Here is a 27,969-nt window from a genome sequence, read left to right as displayed (position 1 = left end):
AAATCGGTTTCAACTTTCTGTCTTCACCAAAGTCACTGATCAACACAGCTTACTTCTCTCCTTTAGTGCATTGCTCTTGCATGAAGAACATATAAACCACTGACTTAGGGTCTGCATATTAATGTATTTTCTGAGCAGCAACTACTGGTTTAAATAGAACATTTAGCTCCTGATGTTCTTTCTTCTCAATATTTGAAATCCGGAGGAAACAGCTGCGCCACCACTCCCTCTTCCTGTATTTCTAACCTGATTAGTGGTGTCACCGTCCGGCAAGTCCATCACAATAGTTCTAGAGGCACTTTTGATTACGACCGTTCTCCTTACCATCGTATTTTAAGTATCGTGATTGTATATCTCTCAAGCCATTCCTGTAGCCAGTGCCCTGCTTTTGCCCTCATTAGCTTGGCCCCTCTCATGTGGAGAATGCAGGCATCTTTGGGGGAGCCTGTCTCTGTTTTCTGCACGGTTGCCAGCGCCATATTCCTAACCACAGTCCGGGCTATATTGCTCTTCTCCAAAACCATTCCACGGAATAAAGCTCAAGCTCCTTGGCTCAGGAGACAGAGGAGACCTACATGACCGGGTCTCAGACTACTTTTTGAGGCCTGTGTACCACTCTACAGCCCTGCAGCTCATCTACAGTCCAGCCCAATTTGGAATTCATCATCCCTGGACGCACAACCTTCGCTCACCCATCGCAGTGCACTTCTTTCCATTTCCATCATTCACTTTCTCCCTCCGTCTCTACTAATTAAAATATGGCCCCTTTTCCAAGACCAGTTCAGATGAGCCACCTTCCAGGAAGTCCCTTGTCATCTATCTGTCTATCCATGAGTAGCCTTTCCCACCTTTCACTCCCACAGCTAGTGGTCTGGAAACTTCTAGCCCTCACCATACTCTACAAGGCCTTTGCAGTTTTGTCGTTTGGGTTTATCTCCCATTTATACTAGTGGAGCCTCTATGCCTCGTTTATCTTTGTATAATTCACGATACCAGGGTGCTCTGCAAAATGAGCACTTAATACATTTAGCATCAAAAGGTAACTCAACCTACTGGCATGTTCATCTCTAATTTGGTTTCGAATGCACTGTGTTCTGGGTCCCCACCGATTGGCAGATTACCCCCAACTCCTTCCCACCTTGTAGTATCTCTGAATGTTTTTAAATAGAAACAGGCACTTCATGACTCCTTTTCAGGGCCAGATGGCCGGCCTCATGGTCTTGTCACCAGAACCAAAGTGATGGGGAAAAAACTCTGGTGGGACCGGTCACCAAGTTTGTCTGGGTCCCATCCCTCACTCCGGTCCACCAGTGATACCAGAGTGAGGAACGATACAGCGCTCCTGTATCATTCAAGGAAGCCGCACCTCCACTCTGCCAGGGGTGGATCCGGCCAGTTGGTAAGCAGTAGTTCGGAATTATGTGCTCTGCTCCGTAACCATGAGAGACGTCTTCTCCCAGAATCTTCGCATGTCAGCGTCCTCTGCAGGTGGCAGAGAGAAAAGACAGGGAAGGGGCATTTGGTGCTCCCCACTGGAGTCAACTTTGATCTAAAACGTCAATCAACATATGCTCCTCAAGGGTTTTTTACAACCCTAAAGTTAAAACAAAAAAACCCAAACCCTTACATTTGTGAAATTGCACTCACACTGTAGTTCCATTGATACAACAAAGATTGATTGTTTCTCCGAGATTCAATGATGTCTTCCAGTTAAGCTAATCCACAAGTTACGAGAGGACTTTTAAGTGCCCTACAGAACTGGAGGGAATTTTCCACTAAAAATCTAAGCAAGATATCTATCTGGATTTCCTAATCTGATGAACCTAATTAATGTATTTAAGTACTGACCAATTATTACTGTGTTTCCGAGATGTTATTTGTTCTTTAAAAGACACACACACTTCTGCTTATGTTTTATTTTCATTCAGTTTGTCTCTGAGAACCTTTTGATCCATTGTTGCCTCTTTCCTCCTAGGGGGAACTTTTTTGTTTTTTTAATTTTTTTTTTAACATTTATTTATTTTTGAGAGACAGAGAGAGGCAGAGCATGAACAGGGGAGGGGTAGAGAGAGAGAGAGAGAGAGAGAGAGATGCAGAATCAGAAGCAGGCTCCAGGCCCTGATCTGTTTGTTAGCAAAGAGCCCGACACGGGGCTTGAACTCACGAACTGCAAGACCATGACCTGAGCTGAAGTCAGACGCTCAACCGACTGAGCCACGCAGGCACCCCCAATTTTTTTTTATAATAAAGTTTTGTTGCTTTTTTAAAAAAATGTTTTAATGTTTATTTATTTTTGAGAGAGAGAAGGAGGGAGGGAGAGAACACTAGTGGGGGAGGGATAGAGAGAGCCAGAGACACAGAATCTGCAGCAGGCTCCAGGCTCTGAGCTGTCAACACAGAGCCCCATGTGGGGCTTGAACTCACTAGTCATGAGATCATGACCTGAGATGAAGTTGGATGCTTACCCAGCTGAGCCACCCAGGTGCCCCACTCTCTCTCTCTCTCTCTCTCTCTCTCTCTCTCTCTTTTTTTTACTTATATATTCTGCCAGCATCAGTGAAAGTGCTTTTCGTTAGTAGAAGTTAAATCTTTAATACTACCCAGCTTATTCGTTGCACCTTATTACAACAGCAGTTTTGGTTAAAGAGTTTTTAAATGTTAAGAAAAGGAATTAAGTGTAAGAACACAAAATTAAGGGATTTCTTTATAAGTGGTTCTTGGTTCATTTGGCTTTAAGTTATTTAGACATTTGGAAATAAATTGCAAATTTACATGGAATGGATAACTTTATTAATTCCTCTTGATAACTGTGTAGGCTAAATTTAAATCCAGAGAATGAATTGTGGCATCAGCTACAGATGGGGAAGGTCATTAATGGTCTAGACAAAGCCTTTTTTTCCCCGTTCTATGAACTCTTAAGTTACCGTTAATGATGTAAGCATAACCAGGGGAACACCCAATAGGGAGCCTAAATGAGAAGCATTATTGGCCCACAGAGTCACAGAACACTGGACTCCCATCTCATTTATTTCCGCGTTACAGTGTTCTTTATTGGTTTGTTTTAATATAGATGAAATCAAATATACTCAACAATGTATGAGTACTTCCTTTTTTTATTTTTGCGACATACCTGTATGAGATACTCCTTCATTCAGATGGCAGAATAGTGAAAAAAACCAACAACAACAGTAACTCTTACCGAGGCCAAAACTCAAGTATCTGGCACAACACAGGAGGGCCTGAAGCCATTAAAATAGAATTCTGAATAGGGAAAGAAGCATCACAAAAGAAGCATCAGTGGGAAATGCTTGACTCCCTGATGGGTCTCATCTCCTGCAGCAGGCATTTATAGGGGCTCAGAAGCTGGTTTCCACTCCTGATAGCCACAGGAGTGATAGTTACCAGTCTGCCAAGAGAAGATTTTTTAAAAAGGCTGCAAAAATCAGGAACCTGAGTTACAAGAGAAGAGCAATCTATTCACATATTATTATATATACATTATATTACACATAATGTAGGGACAGCCACATTCTGTGTGTTATAATGAAAATCATTATAAATAGCAGCCAAGATTGAACACCTGCCATGTAGTAATAGCTTTACATATGTTATCTGTAACCTTCTAAGTAATAGGAAAGGACGAATATCTCTATTTTATAGATAGGAGCTCAGAGATATTACATGGCTTCCCCAAGGGCATACAGAAAGTACGCAGAGTAGCCAAGTTCAATCTCCTAGGGTTTAGAACTAGGGCTGCACTAAGAAGAGGTGATGAAGCAAATCGTTCCTTGTTTGTTTGTTTGTTTGTTTGTTTGTTTGTTTGTTTTTAACTCCAAGCATCCCACTTCTTATCCTTTATGTACTCACACATTTTTTATGTTTATTTATTTATTTTCAGAGAGGGGGAGGGAGAGGGGCAGAGAGAGAGGGAGAGAAGAATCCCAAGCAAGCTCTGCACTGTCAGCACAGAACCCGAGGCGGGGCTCAATCTGGGCTCAATCTTGTGAGTTCATGACCTGAGCCGAAATTAAGAGTTGGATGCTTAACTGCCTCAGCCACCCAGGCGCCCTGACACGTTTCTACTCTAGCAATTCTTGAGTGCCTCAAGTCTTTTAGGACAGATGTCCAATCTATCCTTTTTCATGACCTTACTACCTCCTCACCAGCCTAAAGGTCATGACCTATTACTATAATGGCTTCCTTCAGAATGCCCTCAGTGCGTTTGCTGTCTTATGTTTTCTTGGAAAAGCCTTCCCTAGCTTGCCCCATTTCAGGAGTCTGCGCATGAACAGCTGCTAGAGAAAAACACACAACTGGCTGACTGATCCTAGTTTATATTCATTATTAGACCCCACAATTGGACATTTAGTACTACTGGTGTTTCTGCCGTAGATGTTCACTTTTTCACTCTCTAAAACGGTTGCTTCACACTTTCATCTTTCCTCCAAACCCGGTCTCAGATAATGATGTTGCATCATGCTTCCCCGAGAAACGAGCAGAAACTCTCCACCCTTACCTTCACACCTCCAAGTATACCAACCTGGTTTTATGTTAACTCACGCTCTCTGCCTTGTCTCCTTTTGTAGAGGTGGAGATATCTCTGCTCCCAGCAAGGGCCCAACCTTTTCACTGTGCTCAGAGTCCCAACCCGTCTTGCCTCCCAAACTTTTTGTACCTAAAGTGAGCCTTCACCCCTACATGATGAATTGCTTTCTTTCTACTAGGTTATTCCTATCAGCATATAAAGATATCTCTTGTCCTTGAAACAAAACAGTCTCATCTCTGCCTTATGTCTTTTTTCAACTATTTCTTTTGTCCGCTTCGCAGAAAATCTTCTTGAAAGAGTTTTCTATAATCGCTGTCTCCCTACCTCATGTGGATTCCTCAGCCTGCTACCAACCAGACATTTCTCCCTGTTACTCCAGTAAGAAGCTCTCATCAAAGTGATAATGACCTTCATGTTGCCAAACTCAATAGTTATCTTTATCCATATAATTCTTTTTTTAAAGTTTTTTTTAACATTTATTCATTTTTTGATAGAGACAGAGCATGAGTGGGGGAGGGGCAGAGAGAGAGGGAGACACAGAATCTGAAGCAGGCTCCAGGCTCTGAGCTGTCAGCATAGGGCCTGACGCAGGACTCGAAATCATGGACCGTGAGATCATGACCTGAGCTGAAGTCAGACACTTAACTGACCGAGCCACCCAGGCACCCCTATCCATATCATTCTTGACCTCTCAAAAACATTTGACAAAGTTGACTATTACTTCCTCCTCAAAATTCTTTTGTCTTTCATCACACTGTAATCTCCATTTCTCTTTCCTCACCAACTACTTCTTCTCAGTGCTCTATTTTCTTCCTTTCTCTAAGCTGAACTTGAGGTGCCCCATAGGCAAGTTATCAGCCACCTCCCATTATTTATTTGTATATTCTCCATAAGTGATCTCACTCAGCCATGTCATGGCCAGTGACCCCATCACTGTCTACCTCTAGCCTTGACTATGCCCCAGAAACTCCAGACTCAAAGATTTAATTATCCACTGGACACTTCCATGTGAGTTGAAACTTCTTCTCAAACTTAATGTGGGCAAAGCAGACCTTCTGGTAACCTCTCAGGAAGCTTGTGTGACCCACTATGTCTCCATAAACACCATTACCACTTACTGGGTTATTCAGATAAAAAATATTTCTTCCTTTTCCTCTCCTTAACATATAATCTATATACAAATCTTAAAAAATCCTAGATCAGACTTCTTCATTCTGTTTCTACCACTATCATTTTAGATTAAGACACCATTGTCTCTTGCCTTCGGTAGTCTTCTGGCTGGTACTCCTGATTCTGCTGTTGGGTTGTCTACAAGCCATGCTCCTGGCAGCCAAAGAGACCTCTGCAAATTCCAAGTATGATGATTACGTCAGTTCTTTATTTAAAGCTCTCCAATCACTTCCCATCATACTTAGAATAAAGTTCAAAACTCTTTACTCTGATTATGCCCTGCCAACCTTTCAAATATTATCTCATACTGTTCTCCTCCTTGCCCATTCTGTTTCAACCACATAGTCCCTCTCTCTCCTTCCCTCTTTCTCTCCTTCCTTCTCTCTCTCCTTCTCTCTCTGTCTTCCTTAAACCAGCTCTTCTTTCTTCTGCAGAGTCTCTTCTTGATCGTTATAGGATTGGGTGCTTCTTTTCATTCGTATCTCAACTTTAATGTCTCATCCTTAGAGGTCAGATTTACTCTCATATCCCTTTTTCATTCTCTACTTGAAAATGATCTGATAAAAAAATGGCTTAAAAATGGCTTCTCTCTCCATGAGAGAAGGACCTTGTCTGAACTGCCTTCTGCTCTATTCTCTGTGTCTGTATCCATTTTGTTGATGAATGAATAAATGGACCAGTATGCCAAAATGAAAATGTATTCACAAGTCTTATTTCAGAGATACCAATGGACAGCAAAAAGTCTGGTTTGGTACAAGAAGCAGTTAAACTATGCCACTCTTATATGTTAGTTTGAGGAACTTGAAATGCACGAAATAACAACAATAATAACAACAATAAGCCATTCAGAATTATTGAGTAAGGGTGGGGAAAGGTTGGTATGCTGAAAACCTCCTTGAAATAGCTGCTATGTTCTGGCTTTCTAGATATAATTTAGTTTTGTTTCCCTGTCATGGTGGAAGGACCAAAGAACAATGAAATGACGTAAGCAGGGGGAAAAAAAAAGCAACATTAACTCAAGTAATCCACAAATGAAATTACCAGCACTTAAATCATTGAGAATTTACTACATTTTCTAACAACTTTGCCTATAACTTTGCTATCTTTTGCAACCTGAGGATCAGCTGAATAGGTCAGGCAGGTGTGAGTACCTGAGTAGTGCTTCTTCTGGAAACAGTGCCTCTCCAAGGGTGTCCTGGGGGGTGCCCCTGTCTTACGGGAGGAATGAGGTCCCCTGTGACGGTCTGTTGCTTCCTGTGCCCTTATTGTCTTTCTAAGGGCAGACCTGCTATTGTGCCCTGGTTCATCAGTTCATTTACATATTTACCAAACACTTGCATGCACCAGGCACTGTGCTAGGCTTCAGGGCTACTGTTGCTGCCTTCCCTTCCCGCCAGACAGCCTCATCTCCTTCAGGTCCGTCACATATGGCCACTGCTCACACTGCTTTGTCCCTGAGGGGGCAAGGGCATTAGTAGGGAATATTTTTCTAACATAAAAATATTCCCAAGGTAGAGACTGATGACTTTTTTCATTCACTGGAGGTGACTGGAGGTGGCTGCCCATGATCTGTATTGATCAGTATTTTCTGGCAACACTCTTTTAATTTAGTTGTGTGGAGTCCATTGATTCATGGATTGATTCCAACATCTCCTTAATTTCAGGCACTGAACCAGAAGCGCAGATGCAAAGAGCAAAAGGACTCTGTCTTTGCTCTCTGAAATTAAATCTGGTGAGGAAAACCATGTTTCCACTCGGCTTCTTTTTTTTTTTTTAATTTTTTTTTAACATTTATTCATTTTTGAGAGACAGAGAGAGACAGAATGTGAGCAGGGGAGGGGCAGAGAGAGGGAGAGACACAGAATCTGAAGCAGGCTCCAGGCTCCGAGCTGTCAGCACAGAGCCCGACGCGGGGCTCAGACCCACAGATCGCGAGATCATGACCTGAGCTGAAGTCAGACGCTCAACTGACTGAGCCACCCAGGCGCCCCAATATATATTTTTGAAAATACTAAAGAATGAGCTAACTCCACACTAAAAACCTAAGGTAGATCCAGTAGATAATTGCACAGGCTTTGGAGACAGACAGACTGGGCTGAAAACCCAGCTCTGCCACTTAGTAACTGTGGCCTTGCAGAAGTTCCTTAATATCTCTGACCCTTGGTCCTTCGTATGTCAAATGTCAGGAGAGTTAGAATGTAGGAAAACACAGAATAAGTGTTCATAAATAGTAGCTGCAATTACAATCAATAATTTTTATTTGACACTCTGATTTAAAGTTTAAAAAGGTCACTAAGAGTTCTTGAAACAGACAACATGATTCACGGATGAAGAAAATTGTAACAGACCCTTCTTAATATTTTTGTCAAGTTGTTTTTTAGGGGGCAACAATTCTGTCTCTAATTCAGGCCTTCTGAGGTGTTTGCTTATTCTGTCTAGAACCTCAGAACCCTATAGTGAAATGTTTGAGTGTCTTCACGTGAGTAAGGGACTTCACGGAATACCCCATCCAACGCCTATTGATGCTTTGCTGGAGATGGGTTTTGGCTCCCTTCAGTAAATGCTGCACTTACACTCTCCCCACTTCCCTCTGCTCTGTTGTGCACTGCCTGCCAGGCCTTCTGTCACCACCTTTTGCGAGGGCGACACAGATTTAGGACTTTCCTGACATACCAAGCAGGATACCCAAAATCTACTCAGGGACCTGGTCTCTTGATGAAACCTATCTGGTTTATTAGTGTGGATGATTTAAAATATTTTGGTCATAATTCTATGACTAAATGACAATTCTGGACTCAGTTTTATAGCCTGAGCCACCTCCTAGACTCAGCCAGTGACACCGCCTTTGAAAACGCGAGGTTATACGTGGCAGAGGGAGGCACCAGCCGCTATGTAATGGAGTGATGTCAGCCATGTTTCCTTATGGGTCAGAGCACAAGGAGGGTGCTGGATATGATTTATTACACTAAAAATCTATCTCACCTAAAGTAAGACAAGCAATGGAAGCCACATTCTGTTCAAATTTACCAGAAAGTTTAAAACTTGTCTTTAGTGGATTTGACCCCTGTGTTTTTAGATAGCGTATCCCACATCAGGGTGCAAGGCCGTTGGACTGTTTCTAAACATTAAAAACTCCTATGGACATACATACCTCGGTTAGTCTGGTGGAAGGGTCTGGTAACTTACTTTCCCACAGAGGAGAGACCTAGGCCCATCATTGAAAGCCCTAGCCTTCATATCATTGTTAAATGATCCATGGCAGTGATACAGCCAAGTAGGGGAGCTGTTACAGCTTCTAGGCGCTTCTGTTCCCCATGGACTAGGTATCTCTCTAATGTTTTGTATGTGCTGAATAGATACAACGTAAAATTGGCCGCTTTAACCATTAAGTGTGACTGTTAAGTACAGTCATACTGTTGTGCAGCCATCGCGAACCAGCCGTCTCTCAGAATGTTTTCACCTTGTAAAACTGAAACTCTATACCATTAAACTGATTCCCCATTCCTTCCTCCCCCCCAGCCCCTGCTAACCTTGATTCTACTTTCTGTCTCTATGACTTTGGTTACTCTCGGTTCTCCAGCTAACTGCAATCATGCCGTATCTGTCCTTTTGTGTCTGGCTTATTTCATTTAGCATCATGTCCTCAAGATGCATTAATGTGGCATGTGCCGGGATTTCTTTCCTTTTTTTTTTTTTAATTTTTTTTAACATTTATTTATTTTTGAGACAGAGAGAGACAGAGCATGAATGGGGGAGGGGCAGAGAGAGAGGGAGACACAGAATCCGAAGCAGGCTCCAGGCTCCAGGCCATCAGCCCAGAGCCTGACGCGGGGCTCGAACTCACGGACTGGTAATAAAACAGAATAATTGTACAATGTGTGGTAATGAAAGTTATGCAAATATGGTCTCTCTCTCTCTGTCTCTCTCAAAATATTTTGTGCCACACTCAGCCTCCTTCTGGTGATGGTGTGGGATGAAAATGTGCCCACGTGATGAGATGGGGTGAGAGCAATGACATAGACCCTGTGATGTGGTGTGAGGCTGCTGTTGACCTCCTGACTATGTCAGAAGAAGGAAATCCGCTTCCAGGCCTCAGTTGACCATGGGTGACTGAAACCGTGGAAAGCAAAACCGTGGGTAAAGGGAGGGACTCCTGTACTTCACTTGGTGTATCTATTCATCTGTCATCGGGCATTCTCTGTACTTTTAAATAAACTATATATTCTGTGTGATCTTCCCCGCCACCACAGGCTCTTCTCACTGTTTGATATTTGAAGTGTCTTCAGAAGTTTAAGGTATTTGTTTATGGTTACGTGGGAAAAAAATGGAGTTGCTGATAAGCAAACCTGTCCCTGTTGAACTATAAAACCCGTGAGTTCTCTCCCCAACTCTGTTTCTTACATGTGCCAGCCACCTTTCTTTTTTGAAAGAGAGAGTGTGAGCGGGGCAGAGGCAGAGAGCAGGAGGGACAGAGGCTCTGGAACAGGCTCTGCACTGAGAGCAGTGAGCCACATGTGGGGCTAGAACTCACAAATCTGAGCCGAAGTCTGATGCTGAACTGACTGAGCCACCCCGGCACCCCCCCAACCACCTTTCCATGGTAATGATGACCAACGTCATGGATATGAAAGGACTTTGAAAACCACAGATTGACAAATAGCTCAACATCATATTATCCTTGTTAACATTTGAGTATTTTCCAAACAACATTGTTAAGCTATGTGCGCTTGGATTGTTCAAAGATTTGCTCGTATATAAGGTAGGGTTTTTCACAAAATAAGAAAATCATGTTTCCTACCAGCTATTCTTATGAGTCTGCTTCTTATCTGGAACCACACCCAGATGAGGCTTTCAGAAAATATTTGAACGCTGTAGTAACAGCCAAGAGATTCCATTTGTAAAAGCTGGTCCGTTCCCAGAACTGGTTAACTTTCAGGCATATGCCTTTCTGCCTTGTGGCCAGGAGGTGGAGACATACGATGTCAAATACCTGATGTGTTGTTTACTATCACGCTTTTTAGCAAATCCTAATCAACTTCAGAAAGAATGGGGTCTGTTATTGATATATCTCACATCACCTGCTATCTCAAAGCGTTGGGCAAAAATATTTTTTGAACTTTTACATGGAGAAAAATGTGTAAAAGATGAAAGACAGTAAAACATTGGCATAGTTCCTGGTAGATGACAGGCTCTTTCTGCATAGGGAGGGACCGAGGGAGGGAGTGAGGGAGGAAGGAAGGAAAGAGGGAAGGAAGGAAGGGAGGGAGGGAGGGAGGGAAAGAGGGAAGGAAGGCTTTTGCGAGCCTGTTACAGAAGTGCTTTTGGAGAAAATGGTCTAGGACTTGCATGGATACAAACTGCAGTTCATCCCTTTTGGCCTCTCCTCTCTTGACATTGTGGAATGAAAGCATGGAGTCTAGTTGTAAATATCTATAGCATATGTTTTGGAAGTGCGTTGCCATACAGATCAGTTGAATATATGAATTGGACTGCAGCCTGAAGTGATTAAGTGGTATTTAAAGTCCATAAAGGAATTAAGAAACCTTCGAAAGGCGAATAATAATGTAAGAACAGACTCTGTAATAATATTTCTGGTCTTATTATATAACCTTTATGTATCTACTAAATGTAATTTTTAGTGATTGCATTCATATTTGCTCGTAGAGTTGTATACAAAAGCAAGTGAATCAGTAGGATTCTGGGACTGGATGAGAACATTGAAAAATCATCTTAGACTATTCCCTTCCTTTACACAGAATTCCTAATATTTCTAAATATTCCTGATATGTTTCTAAAAACTCCAAGATAACTTTTGCATTCAAATAAATCAACATCTAAGGAATCTATTCTATTTGCATAATTTTTTATTTTTTATAAAATTTTTTTAACGTTTTATTTATTTTTGAGACAGAGAGAGACAGAGCATGAACGGGGGAGGGGCAGAGAGAGAGGGAGACACAGAATCGGAAGCAGGCTCCAGGCTCTGAGCCATCAGCCCAGAGCCCCACGCAGGGCTCGAACTCACGGACCGCGAGATTGTGACCTGAGCTGAAGTCGGCGCTTAACCGACTGAGCCACCCAGGCGCCCTCTATTTGCATAATTTAAAAGACAGCCGAATGGCAAGTGATCTGGGTTTGGATTTTTGTGGTTTGACGTCACACTATGAAATTCATGGGCCCTGCAATGTCTCAGGTCCCAAGATCCTAGGTGAGGATTGGCCCTTTCTTCGCTCCTCTTGATTTTCTGACTTGCAAAAGCAACGTACAGGAGTAAACATGAGGCCAAGCATCCCTAGGAAGGTGGCATTTCTCTTGGTCAAACTACTTCCTGCTCGAAGAAGCAACAACAACAAACCATGCAGAAATGTCATTCCTTGCCAAGCCCCTAAACGATCTTTTTCGTATTCCTTTTTATCTGGTTATGCTCGGTCACATAGAGCATCAAATGGAGAGGCCAAGCAAGTGAGTCTCTTCTCTGTGTGGGCTGGCAGCTTTGCTCTCATTGGCTGGCGGGAATGGTACCCTAACCTTGGTCGCTGCACTAGGCATCCTAGTGGTAGCACTGAACTTCAATCTGTCACCATTCCCAGAAATAGGAGCAGTGCTGGAAATATTCAAAATTAGACACGCTTCCCTCCTAGCAGAATCTTCGGTACATGAAGGGCAGCACATCCGGTTCTGCTTTTCCAACAGAGGGAGGCCAGGGTGAGCTAATGAGTCACCATCTTCCATAGCAGGACAAAGAGAGCCCGTGTAGCGGGGTGAACAGCTCACCAGCTGGTCCCATCTGCAGCAGGCTGCCACGAAGAGCCTGCAGACATCACAGCTGTTTAGCCTCGTATCGGATGGCTCCAAACATGTAAACAGGTACCTGGGCAAAAGAATGTGCAACAGAGCAGCGGGAGCTACCCGTAGGGGAGTAATAGGAACATTGTCAACGAAAGCTATCTCTTCAAGGTATCGGACACAGGCTGCCTAGGAAACAAGATGTGCCTGATTCCAGAAGGACTCCGACCAGAAAATCCTCAGAAGTTGTTTTATAAACAGCTTCCCTCCTGAGAGAATGATCCTGGTTTTTGTAAATATCAATCTCGACATATTGACGACTTTGAAAAATCAAAGCTTCTTCTTCCAGATGAGCGGTTTCAGCGTCGGCTAGTACCATTGCATTTTAATCTCCAATTTCTTGTTTAATTATACTTCTTCGGGACACACAAAGGTTTTATTTTTATATAGTCCCCCATCAGTATTATTCCTTTTCTTCTCTCTTCCTTTAGAGGCATGCTTCTAAAGATTGGCCCCTCTGTAAGATTATGTAATCTCACCTTTATTTTTTAAATTTTTTGTAGTTTACTTTAAACTACAGTCAATATTACCTTTTTATTTTATTTTATTTTATTTTATTTTATTTTATTTTTTCAGTATATGAAGTTTATTGTCAAATTGGTTTCCATACAACACCCAGTGCTCATCCCAACAGGTGCCCTCCTCCATACCCATCACCCACCCTCCCCGCCCTCCCACCCCCATCAACCCTCAGTTTGTTCTCAGTTTTTAAGAGTCTCTTATGCGTTGGCTCTCTCCCATTCTAACCTCTTTAATATTACCTTTTTAAAAAGAGAGAGAGAAAGAGCGTGTGCGCGTGCATGAGTCGGGGAGAGGCAGAGAGAGAGAGAAGGAGAGACTCCCAAGCAGTCTTCACGCTGTCAGCACGGAGCCCGATGCGGGGCTCAGTCCTACGAACCATGAGATCATGATGTGAGCCGAGATCAAGAGTCGAACGCTTAACCTGGGTCACCCTGGCGCCCCTCACCTTTGTTTTTATCTAGTAATGCTAAATTACCCATGCATCAGAAATTCTCAGGAATCTTCTGAAGAGGCACCTTGGGAACTTTGGCATCTCTGTAGGCCAGTGGGTCTAAACCTCACCTACATCCCATGTCCCTGGCTTCTAGTTAAAATCCGCAGGCCCCACCCTTAAGGATTCTGCTTCAATAGGTCCTCCGAGGGCCCTGAGCATTTGTCTGTCTAACAGGTTCCAAGGACATGCTAATTTTGAGGCTACGGGTCCAGGGACCACCCTTGGGAGAACCACAGCTGTAGGTCAAGGTATGGGTTTCCAAACTTGGTTGCACATGAAGTCGCCTAAATAACTTATGACAGATACAAACTTCCTGACCCTGTCACAAAGCTGGATATCAACAAATACAAAATTAAAATGATATAAAATTATCACTCCTGAAGTGGATTCCTTTCCCCCAAACTCCACCGCTATTTCAAAAAATCCTCATCCTTCAAGGTCTAGTGCCCTGTCCATGAAGCAGTTCCCGGCAACAAGAATGCTTTTGTTCTTCTGAACAATCGGCCTACTGTATTTGTCCTGTCCTTACTACTCTTTGAATGTGGACTTTTTAAAGATGGATGCTTTGCCTGAGTTTTCTTGAAATCCTCCTTGGAGACTTAGATAAAGCAGCTGTTTAAAACAGTCTAAATCATTACTTTGTTGTTTCTCATGAGAACTCCCAAGTTTCATTTCTTACTGAGATCTTTTATTTGAGTGGTTGCTACCTGTTTGAGGAAAGATATATTTAAAAAATAGCAGCATAGGGGCGCCTGGGTGGCTCAGTCGGTTAAGCGTCCGACTTCGGCTCAGGTCACGATCTCGCGGTCCGTGAGTTCGAGCCCCGCGTCGGGCTCTGGGCTGATGGCTCAGAGCCTGGAGCCTGCTTCCGATTCTGTGTCTCCCTCTCTCTCTGCCCCTCCCCCGTTCATGCTGTGTCTCTCTCTGTCTCAAAAATAAATAAATGTTAAAAAAAATTAAAAAAAAAATAGCAGCATATACTGCCATTGGCTCTTGACTGCATTAGTTTTGATCCTGCTTTCATGTAAATCTGACTATGCTGAGGATGCTAAAAGGGACCTCTTACTGTGTTGTGTTTCTGCACCTTGGCCTTGACCTCCTTGGCTGCCTCCTCCCTGTTCCCCACCCCACTGGCAGTCTATGGCTGCTTGACCAAACAGTCCAGTGATAAGAGTTCATGAGGAAAAGAGCCATTGAATATTTTTCTGATACTGGGACACAATGCCATCTCACTCCCATGCTTCAGGAGCTCAGACTTTGGGGTTTAAAATTTTTTTAAGTTTATTTATTTATTTTGCAAGAGAGAGAGAGAGAGAGAGCAGGAGAGGGGCAGAGAGAGACAGAGAGAGAGGGAGGGAGAGAGAGAATCCCAAGCAGGCTCTGCACTGTCAGCACAAAGCTTGATGTGGGGCTTGAACTTACGAACCATGAGATCATGACCTGAGCTGAAACCAAGAATCAGATGCTTAACCTACTGAGCCACCCAGGCTCCCCATGAGACTTTGGGGTTTTAGGGTCAACTTTAGAGGTCTCTGTCACCTTTAGTGGACAGTGAAGGTCGGAGGACTTAGTTTTTGGATATTTGTTCCTGAATCCCCCCATACCTAATTGTGTACCTAGTCTCCAAATGAAATACGGTGATTTTTATTTCAGAGAAACCATCAGCTACTTGTCTAGTTTTTTGAAACATGATGGGAATAAAGCATGAAGTAGAAGGGATTAAAATGCTGTTATTTACACTGAAAGTTCACTGATAATTTGTAGCCAAGTCATTCAAGGAGGTGGCCTCTAAAAGTGTGAAGTGTGTCTTTTAAAGTGTTCACAGACAACTTACGTTAAAGCAAAGGGTTTACTAAAAGCAGAGCACAAGACCTGTTTCTCTCTTGAGTCTTATATGAACATGAACAGAAAGAGTGGATGGAAACATTTGCTTCAAATTGCTATAAACCTCAAACAGCCGTCCCTGGTCTCCCATCAAAATCATTAATGCTGTGAAGGCTGAGATCAGTGAGGACTGGACCAAAGGTTTATGGCTTTGATAAGCGTATTTGAAGCCTAAGAAAGAAATGAAACAGACCAAGAAATATCTGCCAGAATTTAATGAGATTTGGAGCAATGACTTTATTTGAGAAAATTACATATCTATCTTTATTTTTTTTTTTACATTGAGTATGCATGGAGACTCTCATATCCAAATTTCCCAAGCCTGTTATAAGATGGTAGTATGAATCTTTGCAGATTAAATTTACTGATATGCCATCTTTTATTGCAAAATAGGTTGCATCCAGCTATTGTGTAATTTTTGCAATTAATTTTTTGTAATTAATTACACTCATGAGATCGTAACTGGTTTTCTTTAGAAGAAAGAACTGCTCAGAATTTGGGGAAGTGGGTGCTTTTACCGCTGGTATGTGGAAAAGGAAATAATATCTGTGGTACAGTCTTGTAGGGGGTTATTGTGTGTGTGTGTGTGTGTGTGTGTGTGTGTGTGTTTCTATAGATTTCCATGGGGAAGCTGATATAACAATGTGGGAAGCAGTGTGCCCAGTGTCATATATCTCAGATTTCCTAGACCCTGCCCTCCATTTTACTACCAGGTTAACCTTTTTTTCTGCCTTTGCAACATTTAACATCTGATAGTTTGTTTGTATTAGAAAGAAATTGACAGATTCAAAACCAATATATTCGATGTATATCAAAGAACTACATTTCTAAACTGTACTAAAAGTATACTTATTTCGTGGATTCTATTTAAATTTCTAGAGTAATTTCTATTCCAAGCCACATTTAAGAATTGAATATATAGCTAGTAAGGTACTCTAGACCAGGCCGGAGGGTCAGTGCGAACAAAAGCAGGGTTTCGAGAACAGCTTTCATGAGCAGATCCCAAATAACATAAGCAAAAGTGTAGTACTCACTTTATAGCAAATTACCTTTGTATATAGCACCTTAGATATAAATACTTAGTGGTTATGAAGTTACAAAGATTAATATTTCAAGCAGCATGGTCTGTGATCAAAAGAGTAACAATATCCCCTTCCAGATCATCTCCTCTGAGATTATACCACTACCCCCATACCCTGCCCTAAAACACAAATACCAAGTAGCAAATCCTCCCCTCAGAGGCCCAGAACACTTGCTCGCTGTGCAGCAGGATACAATTATCTTGGGAGGTTTTTGTAAACTTTTTCTGTGCATGTAAAAGTTTTGCTACTGTTAATAATTCTCTCTGTGTGAAGATCTATTTTAAAGAGTGTGGGAGCAGGGAAGGGTACGTAGGAATGAAAAATACATTCTAGATACCACCCTTTAATGGTGCATCCCACTAACCTAAATCTAGCCAGCAGGCCTTTGAAAAGCTAAACATCCAAGGTCAAGAACTGCCCAGCAGTCGGAGCTTGCAGAATTATTTTTTATTGCAACACACACACACACACACACACACACACACACACACACGGACATTTATCTAGACACACAACACACATGTAAAATATTTTTTTTAGCACATAATAAGTGCTGGGTAACTAAGTGCTGGTTGGTAGGCTGAATCCAGTTCTTTCAAGTTTTTGGGTTTTGTACTCAAACTTCTGCTACTTCAGCATTTCAGATGCATTCATTCCTAATATGTTAGTGGCAACATTACCAAGTTCCCCAAATCACAAGCACTGTTTTCCAGAGCTTTCTTATTTATTTATTTATTTATTTATTTATTTATTTATGCGTCTGTACACAAGCTTCCACCTCATTATAAGGGCGAAGTCTCAGGCGTCCAACTTCTCTGGGCTCTGCTGGGAGTGGAAGAAAGACATCTGACTTGACGATGAGTATTTTCATTGTCCAGTGAATCAGTAGATGTATATTTACAATTAAAGCCGTTTGCCACATCCCTGAAGATGTGCTAATGATTGTGGAGGATTTGGAAATCTTCAGGGAGATGTTCAAGCAGAAATTAAAGTGACACCCACTACTTCCGCTTGCACAGTTCACAAGTTACTTTGAAACTGACCTGAGCATACTCAGACTGGGGGCCGCACGCACGGACCAGCCTCCTGCACTACACAAGTCAAAGTCGGGCAGGCACACCTCCTCCTGGGGATAGGTTTGGGGCATCTTGTGCAGCTCTTTTTTCCTCTCTGCACTTCTTCTTACCTTTGATAATTAGAGCTCGTGGGGAAAGGCACCCAAATCTCCACCCTCTTTCCAAAACTCAAAGGAGACTCTTGGGGGGCACTGGCAATGAATGGCCCAGTTGCAGGGATGGGCAACACCTTCCCCAAAACCAAAGCAGAAAGAGATAAGACTGTGGGCTGGTTCCTGCCTGAGTGCTAAGGACAGAGGAGGAAAGGTGATTCTGGAGCCAGGAGGTTCTGATCCGAAACTGTGGGCAGACTCGTGCTGCAGGAAGTGTTCTGTGTGGGAGCAGAAGTTACCTGCTGATGCCGGGAAGCATGGCTGAGTTTTGTCCCTCTGATTATCCTGGGTGACGGTTCTTGGAATCTAGTTGTAAGAGGATCACTAGGAAACTTGCTGAAAAACTGAGTTCTCTGTCTTTTCACAGAGTTTCTGTTACAGTGGCCTAGAATTGGGCTCAGAAAGGTGCATTTTTAACAACCATCATGGGTGTTTCTCCTTCCGGTGGTCAGCGGAGGAGGTATTTTAAGAAGTGCCACCGACCATAGAGAATAGGGTCCAAGGCAGAGAGAAGCCTTTCTTTTCTTACAAATATTGGTCATTTTTTTTTCTTGAAAATGGCCAGTACCACCTTTTCGCCCCACTGCTATGGGATAGTGGCCATGGGAGCCCTGAGCCAGGTCTCCCCTACATGCAGTGGGGCATGGACAATGTCCTGGGATTTCTGGGCCACAGGAATAGATGCCGATGTGAGGGCAGGGGCAAGAGAAAGAAAGAAGCAACGAAAAGCATCAACTGTCAGGAACTAATGGGAGAAACTGATTCCCAGGCAGGGCAGTGCTGCCTTCACCTCTGAGAGCAACCAGGCATGTCTCCCCGATGTTAGCATTCTGGTTCAAGATAAATGGTAGTTGAGGATGAGAGGGGTGGGCAATGAGCTTTCTTGGAAGTCTGGATTCAGTGGACTTGAGTAAGTACCCAGGAGGATGGAAGACCATGCCAGGTAGAGAAACCAGTGAAAACCAGGCTGCCCTCCCAGTGGAGGTGGTCGCATGAACAGGCAAGGTAGAGAAGAAATTCCAGTTTTTGGCAGAATACATAAAGATGGGAAACCAACAATTAGAGGTGGAAACCAGAGGTGGAATCCAGAACTTGGAGGAAATTTCCAGACGCAGGATATTTGTTTTTGGCTAGAAGATAGTGGGTGGGCTATAGGATTGCTGAGTTGCCTTATGTATTCCAGGAACAGGAGTGTTCACTTTGGAGTTACCCTCGTGCAGTGGTTCAAATTGTGCCCCACCTCCAAAGGTAGGTCCATTCAGAACCTGTGAACGGGGCTTTATTTGATAAAAGTGTCATTGCAAATATAATTAAAGATCTCAAGATAAGATCCTCCTGGATGAGGGTGAGCCCCACATCCAATGACAAGTGTCCTGAGAAGAGGAAAGGAGAAGGGGAGAACGCAGAAGAGAAGGTGATAGGAATATGGTGGCAGGGATTGGAGTGATGTGTCTGCAGGTCAGGGCACATCCAGGACAGCCAGCAGCCACAGGAGCTAGGAGAGAGGCTTGGAAAGGGACTGTGCCCTGAAGCCTCCAGAAGGAACCAACCTTGCCAGCACCTTGATTTCAGACCTCTGGCTTCCAAAACTGTGAGAGAATGCACTTCTGTTGTTGGAAAGCACTGGGTTTGTAGTAATTTGCAACCCGAGGAAACAAACACATCTTTTCTGCTGTTCTTGATGTTATAGATTTGGGCAACCTGGCGTTCTGCTTTGAAAATGCAAGTATCTCAGGGAGTTAAGTGTTTATTATTCGTCATGCAGAAGAAGTTTTGTTAACTAAACATTTTACTCCTCCTAATGACCTAGGAAAGAGAAATAGTTGTCAGTTATTCCCAGGGGTTGGGGAAGAAAAATCGGAGAATTGGAATCAAACACTTCTACTTTAGGCATATTTTGTTACTAGCTGTTTGACCATGGGAAAGTCACTTAACCTCTCTGAAAATTAGTTTCAATATCTATAAGATGAGAATTTTAATGCTTATGTATCAAGCTGCTGCAATATAAGGAATCAGTAAGACAGGCCCTGTCTTACTGTTTGTAAAACCTTGGGCTGTTTGTAAAACCTTGGGCAATTATATGAACATATAATAGCATTTGTTTTGTGGCAGGGAATGCTTTTAGGAGGAAGAGCTGCTTAGATTTATAGAAAAGGTTGGCCTGGAATGAAGCGGAAGGCAAGGACAGGTAGCCCCAAACCTCTGCTATAAAATGTTTCCTGGTCTAATGAAAAAAGAAGGGATTTCAAATGTACCCCAGGACATATCGTTCTTCCTGGTCCAGGAACACTTTATATGAAAAGGGCTCTGGCCAACTGATCTGGAACCCTAACATGGTGTTTAATACAATGTCTGTGAAGAAGAAAAATGTAGTTGAGGTGCCAAATAATATCGCGACCAACTTTGCAGCTGGATCCACTTCTCGGTTAGTGACATGCTGTTGGGAGTGTCAGTGTTAAGTGACATCTTAGTGCCCTGAGTTTATGTAGCTTCTAAAGGTACTGTGTTCATGCATAAGGAATGTTTGGGTTTTTTAAATATTGATTTATTTTTGAGAAAGAGACAAAGTGCAAACAGAGGAGGGGCAGAGAGAGAGGAAGACACAGAATCCGAAGCAGGCTCCAGGCTCTGAGCTGTCAGCGCAGAGCCCGACGCAGAGCTCGAACTCGTGAACCATGAGATCATGGCCTGAGCCAAAGTCGGACGCTTAACCGACTGAGCCACCCAGGTGCCCCGGAATGTTTTTGGTTCTAGAACAGTATTTCTCAAACCCGAGCAGTGTGCAGACACGTGGAAAAGGAAAACAAAATGTCTAGACTTCAATTTAATAGTTTTCACAATGTGCTGCCTGAGTGAATACAACACAAAGCTAAACAGGCACAGGGTGTCCATGAACGCCATGCTGGCTCTCCAGATTGTGCTGAGCAGGGACCACACGGAAGCAACTCTACCTAAGGGCCCTGCAGTGGGCGTTGATCTTGGCACCACCTGCTCTTGTGTGGGTGTCTTCTGGCACAGGAAAGTGGAAATGATCAGGGAAATCAAACCACCCCAAATTATGTCACCTTTAGTGACACCAAACCATTGATTGATCCGGTCGCAATGAATCCCAGCAACACGGTTTTTGATGCCAAGCACCTGATTGGACGTAGATTCGACGATGCTGTTGTCCAGTCCAATAGGAAGCATTGGCCCTTCATGGTGGTGAATGATGCTGGCAGGCCCAAAGTCCAAGCAGAATACAAGGGAGAGACAAAACTGTTTCTATCCAGAAGAGATGTCCTCTCTGGGTTTGACAAAGATGAAGGAAATTGCAGAGGCCTACCTCGGGAAGACTGTTCCCAAGGCGGTTGTCACAGTACCTACTTACTTCAATGGTCTCAGCGTCAAGCTAGCAATGATGCTGACCTGTTGCTGGCCTCAGTGTACTCAGATGCTGTGGCTGTTGCTTATGGCTTAGACAAAAAGGTTGGAGCTGAAAGGAATGTGCTTATCTTTGACTTCGGAAGTGGCGCTTTTGATGTGTCAGCTCTCACTATTGAAGAGGGGATCCTTGAGGTCAAATCTACATCTGGAGACACCCACTTAGGTGAAAAAGACTTTGACAACTGAATGGTCAACCATTTTATTGCAGAGTTCAAGTGTAAATGTAAGAAGGACATCAGCGAGAACAAGAGGGCAGTCCGTCACCTCCATACTGCTCGCAGATGTGCTAAGCATATACTTTCTTCCAGCACCCAGGCCAGTGTTGTTTTTTTTTTTTTTTAATTTTTTTTAACGTTTATTTATTTTTGAGACAGAGAGAGACAGAGCATGAACGGGGGAGGGGCAGAGAGAGAGGGAGACACAGAATCGGAAGCAGGCTCCAGGCTCTGAGCCATCAGCCCAGAGCCCAACGCGGGGCTTGAACTCACGGACCACAAGATCGTGACCTGAGCCGAAGTCGGACGCTCAACCGACTGAGCCACCCAGGCGCCCCCCAGCACCCAGGCCAGTATTGAGAGTGATTCTTTGTATGAAGGAATCAACTTCTATACCTCTATTACTCATGCCCAGTTTGAAGAATTAAGTGCTGACCTGTTCCACGGCACCCTGGACCCTGTAGAAAAAGCCCTTTGGGATGCCAAACTAGACAAGTCTTGGATCCATGATATTGTCCTGGTGGGTGGTTCTATCCATATTCCCAAATTCATAGACTTCTTCAAGACTTCTTCAATGGAAAGGAACTGAATAAGAGCATCAACCCTGATGAGGCTGTTGCTTATGATGCAGCTGCCCAGGCAGCCATTCTTTCTGGAGAAATATCTGAAAATGTTCAAGATTTGCTGCTGTTGAATGTCACTCCTCTTTCTCTTGGCATTGAAACTGGTAGAGGAGTCATGCCTGCCTTATCAAGGGCAATACCACCATTCCTACCCCTTTCCTAAGATTGAAGTCACTTTTGATATTGATGCTAATGGTATCCTTAGGGTCTCTGCTGTGGATAAGAGCACAGGAAAAGAGAACGAGATTGCCATCACAAAGGACAAGGGCTGCTTGAGCAAGGGAGACATTGAGCTCATGGTCCAGGAAGCCGAGAAGTACAAAGCTGAAGATGAGACGCAGTGGGACAAGGTGTCTTCCAAGAATTCACTTGAATCTCACACATTCAACATGAAAGCAACCATTGAAAATGAAAAACTTCAGGGCAAAATCAACAATGAGGACAAACAGAAGATTCTTGACAAGTGTAATGAAGTCATCAACTGGCTTGATAAGAACCAGACTGCTGATAAGGAAGAATTTGAACATAGCAGAAAGAGCTAGAGAAAGTCTGCAACCCCATCATGACCAAGCTGTACCAGAACGCAGGAGGCGTGCTGGGAGGAATGTTTTGGGGCTTCCCTGGTGGTGGAGCTCCCCCACCTGGTGGTGCCTCCTCTGTGCCCACCATTGAAGAGGTTGATTAAGCCAACCTGAGAATAGGTCTAGCATTGTTCTGCATGAGACGTTTGAAGGACCCAAATTGGTAGCAAATGCCATGGAAGTTTTAAAGTCAAGCTGCTGTAGTAAATAAACTAGGCATCCTTGATACTTGAATATGGAATGTGTGTGCAGGGGAAGGAAATAAACATTGCACTTTATAAGCACTGTATGGTAAGTGGAAAATGCAATGTCTTAAATAAAACTGTATTTAAAATCGGCACCAAAAATAAAATAAAATAAATAGGCACAAAGTCCCTATACTTGTTGCTTTCATATAGGCCAAACATTAAATACAATCAAAACTAAAAACAACCACTATAAAACACTGGCTAATTTAGTGTGACTGATGATATTCTTTGCTAGTTGATTCACTGATCACAATATGAACTGGGTACTGAATGCTGACTCAAGTTCTTTGGAGTTTGGCATGCCCCATATTCTCTAGGACTTTCTCTCTTGGAAGTTCTGCAAACCCTAATTTGTGTAGCAGGCTGTACAAATACATCTATTACATTTGACTTGTTTCTTTTCTCATTAGTCTGTGAGAATTAGAGTAGCAGCCATGTCAACCTTGCAGACATAAAAATAAATGCCAATATGGGCTCTGGTCATCTGTGATGTACCATGATCGTCCAGATGATCCAGAAGATGTCAATATTACTGTGTTAAGGTTGTCATCTAAATGAAAACACCACATTAAACATTCTCATAGTAGTAGCCATGGACCACTTTGAATACACCTTTGGAACTCTGTCGACTCACCACAGCTTAGAAACACTGGTTTATACAGAACCTGGGCTTAATATATGAATTACGTTTTTTCATTTTACATTTATTACAAATATAATAGATATTCACTGTAGACATTTCAGAAAATTGAAATAATTCAAAAAATGAAATAAACACTATAATGCCATCATGCAGAGAAAAGGCACCGTTAACATTTAAATATCTTTTGTTTCACTATGCAAATACATGTGTATGCATATCGTTCTGTACCCTATGGAAGAACTTTTTTTCACTTAGCAAAGCACTGAGGGCAGCTTTCCAGATTACTAAATATTCTCCTACAATAACATTTTGATTGCCTTCAATTCGTCAATTCTTGGTGTCTGTCAGAATGTTCTTAATTGAATATTTAGATTGTTTCCAGTTTTCTGCCATCATAAATTATGCTGTGATAAATGGGCTTATTCCTGAGTTTTGTTACTTGTGAATAATGAGTCTATTTACTCGTGGGATATTGTCCTAGTATTAGAACTCCTACATGAAAGAGAATGCAAAATTTAAAAGATTTGTGCACATACTAATTTTATGAATCAAAGATGTTAAAATAAAGACGTGGTGGTGATAACTCATAGCTGGATGAGGACGCATGGCTTAGGTGATTGTGAAAAATGATTGGTTCATTATTGGTACTCTGGGACAGAGAAAGCTGACTTAAAATGAAAACTTTTTAACATCATAGGGCAGTAATTTACTTGCATATAAAGGGCCTATTATTATTGTTTTAAATGAATGAATACATGATTTTTTTTCTTACTTTTTTGGAAATAATTATAAACTCAGAAGAAGTTGCAAAAATAGTACAGAGAGATCCCCTGTACCCTTCCTTCAGCTTTCCCCAGAGGTAGCATGTTACTTAACTATGGTACGTTATCAGAACCAGGATATTGATATTGGGATTATACTATTAACTAGATTATAGAGCTTACTCAGATTTTACCAATTTTTATTTATTTTTTAAATTTTTTTAACGTTCATTTATTTTTGAGAGAGACAGAGCATGATCAGGAGAAGGGCAGAGAAAGAAGGAGACACAGAATTGGAAGCAGGTTCCAGGCTCTGAGCTGTCACCAAAGAGCCCAGCGCAGGGCTCCAACTCACCAGTGGTGAGATCATGACCTGAGCTAAGGTTAACCGACTAAGCTACGCAGGTGCCCCAGATTTTACCAAATTTTACATCTATTCACTGTGTGTGTGTGTGTGTGTGTGTGTGTGTGTGTGTGTGTGTGTTGTTCTATGAAATTGTCTCATATGTGGACATTCTCCTTAGAGAACCGTTCCATCATCGCTACACGGGAACTCCCTTCGACGATCCTTTCCGGCCTCCCCTTCCCCTCACCCCCTGGAAATCATTGTTCTGTTCCCCACCTCTATAATTTTGTCATTTTTAGAACATTACATGAATGAAGCCACACTAGGGCATTTGTTGTGAAACACAGTAACTTCAACAAGCCTGGGAAGTATGCCCTACGTTTCTGTTTACTCTTTGGCCATCAAGGTTGTTGTAGCTGAGATCAGACGGGACAGATGTCTCTTTGACATCATTGTAACGAACAAAAATCCCCTAAAAGCTAGAAACGTATTCTATTCAGTTTCGTATCTCTGTCATCCTGGATGATACTCATTATATGTAATAGCCTATATGGAACAATGCCTGAAGCGATCAGAATCGACATGAGCTGTAGATTCATCAGCTTCACCATGCCACTGGACACCCTCGCACCTCAACCCTGCCTGGCACCTCGCACAGTGCCAGGCAGATGTTGCTATGTCTCAGTCAGCGTGGGCTGCTATCACAAAAATACCATAGATGGGATGGCTTTAAACAACAAACAAGTATTTCTGACAACTCTGGAGGCTGCTAAGTCCAAGATCAAGGTGCTGGCAGATCCGGGGTTTGGTGAGGGCCCCCTTCTTGGTTTGCAGATGGTCGTACTCTTGCTGTGTCCTCACATGGTGGAGAGCAGAGACATGGAGCGAGCTCTTGTGTCCCCTCCTTAAAAGGATACTAATCCCATTCATGAGGGCTCCACCCTTTGGCTTATTTCCCAAAGACTTCACCTCCTAATATTATCCTATTTGGGGTGTGGTTTCAAAATATGCATTCTGGGGGGACACAGGCATTGATTCCATGTCGAGGCACCAGATAAATGTCTTTTGAATGAATGAGGCATTATTGTGTCTCTTTTATGGTTCCTCTGGCCCAAATCCCAGAAGTCTGTAGGCCTTCTGTGTGGTGTTCTCACAGCTAAGCAAGAATAAGATGTGCATCCTTTACAATTCTGAACACCATGTTGACAAACCCTGGAGCAGTAACCCTCAGTGCAATGCCGTGGAATAAAGAAATCCAGTCTACGTTTGGTCCTACTGCTTCTACCGACCTTACATTTAATCTTCTCTCGTTAATACAAGTGATTCTAAACCTATGCCCAAGATCCAGACAAGAAACATAGGGAGAGAATGTGGAATTCAATCACGGAGCAAAGACGTTAGGTGAATCTAATTGAGGGGGAAAAGAAACTAGCTGCAACTTGGTTAAAGGAGCAGAATTTCTTCTCCCTAAATTAGCTGATAAAACACTGAAATAAGCGAATGGTAAACATTGGTCTAAGGCATAACTAGAAATATATTCAATATGCAGGGCTCTGAAACTAACTCCAACTGGAAGAACTGGGCATTGGGTCCCCTGCTGACATAGCTCACAGAACTAAACAGTTAGGAAGACACCAGCTTGTTCATCTGGAATCTGGGTAGAATCAGCTTTGAAACACAGTGCCCGGATCCCATGGCTAGATACTGAATTTGACAGATAAATGTGTCACAGTCCTGAATCTTTGACCCAGAGAACATGGCACCCCTGGCGGGTAAATGTTTCTTCCCAAATTGGGAAAATGACTTTACAACCCACGGAAGATGCTAAAGGAAGCAGAGAGATGATGAAATGAGCCAACCTCCATAGCCCTAATGCTTCTCTGCTAAGTTTAGGAATGCATCTTGCCATCAGTTTTATTTGTGGTTAGACGCTATTAAAGGTGTTGGAAATGGTCTGACATAATATTGCAGAATTAGCCTTGAAGTTTGATTTGAAATGTGTAATTAATATTAGACGTATTAGTTTATTTCGAGAGGAGTACACTACGTTGATTACATACGTACACTGTCTTTTTTTAGCTATTTAAGAGCTCAGCCTCGAGCACAGCTGATTCTTTCCCGTTGTAGCATTTTCTCCATCTGGTTCTCAGGATCCTACCTTGCCCGAGGCCTGTGCTATAGCCGCTTTGCTGATTTGTCTTCCTCTGTTCAACCTCCAGTTGGAGTGCTCGGACTCAGCCTCGGCTCTACCTTTCCACTCCCCCAGCCCCATCCCATCTCACAGCGTAAACACCACGGATGCACTGGTGACCCTCCGATGCACGTATCTGACCTGGATCTCTGTTCCGAGATTCCCAAATTCGATCTTGCCCTTTGGCCTCCCTGCTCCCGTCGAGACCTCGCAAACCTTGTAGACCTAAGCCCAATTCGTGACCCATACCACCGCCACCCGATCACGACCCCTGGCAGTTTCTTTCCCTTAAGGGTCCCCCATCTCAGGAGATAGCGAGAAACTCTTCCTTTTAGTTGTTCACGCCGACATTCTTACAGTCATCCATGACTCTTCCCTTTTTCTCATGAGGCACAACCAGTCTTATCAGGGAATGCGTTCGCTGCTTCTTCAAAGCACGTGATTACTACCATTTCCGTTTCCACTATCTCCACTGCTTCTACCCTGGTGGATCCACACCACCATCATCTCTTACCTGGATTACTGCGACTGCCTATTAGATAGTCTTCCTTTTTTGCTCTAGTCCCCACACATGAATGAAGGAGATCCTGTTTAAAAGGTAAGGCAGATCCCGTCTCCCCAATGCTCAAAACCCTCCGCCGGCTCCCATTTCATGAAAGATAAGAGCGAAAGTCTTACAGTATCCCACAAGGCCCCGTGTGACCTACTTTTTATATAGAAAATGTAAAAGGAAAAGGAAAACAAAGGGCATGAATAAAAAGTGTAGCAGTCTCTCAGGCAGCGAAGAACTTCCACTTATCTATTGAGATCCTGAAGAATCAGTTATACATAGCCCATATCTATAATAAGAAATCTCCAACGTGAGTCTGAATGTCCTGACTTTTGGACCAGTTTTTATCCATTGGACTGTGTTCAATAATTCTACCACACCCTGCTTTTATTCTTCTAGCATGGCCGGCCACATTTTGAACTAATAAGTCATAAATGTGGAACTGGCATAGGCACTAATGAAAAGTAATGCAGGACTTATTCAGCACATTTTAATTTACGCAAATGCCAAATCGTAGAAGCTCCGCTGACGTCTCTCGGTTAAGACCTGTGTATAAAGAACTTATTTCGGAACCTTTTTGTCTAGGTTTACTGCTGCTGACGAATAGAGTTCTT

General features: G+C 42.9%; 1 protein-coding gene and 1 pseudogene across 2 annotated transcripts in view; both read left to right on the top strand.

The window, feature by feature from the left end:
- RCAN2 (regulator of calcineurin 2) overlaps positions 1 to 27,969 on the top strand; it is a 279,002-nt gene that overhangs the window by 81,840 nt on the left and 169,193 nt on the right. The window lies entirely within an intron of this gene.
- Positions 19,831 to 26,822, top strand: LOC125937899 (heat shock cognate 71 kDa protein-like; annotated as a pseudogene).

This window comes from Panthera uncia, assembly GCF_023721935.1.
Source record: "Panthera uncia isolate 11264 chromosome B2 unlocalized genomic scaffold, Puncia_PCG_1.0 HiC_scaffold_24, whole genome shotgun sequence".
NCBI lineage: Eukaryota > Metazoa > Chordata > Mammalia > Carnivora > Felidae > Panthera > Panthera uncia.
The sequence above is the reverse complement of the archived record's forward strand: the minus strand, read 5'-3'. Positions and strand labels throughout refer to the sequence as shown.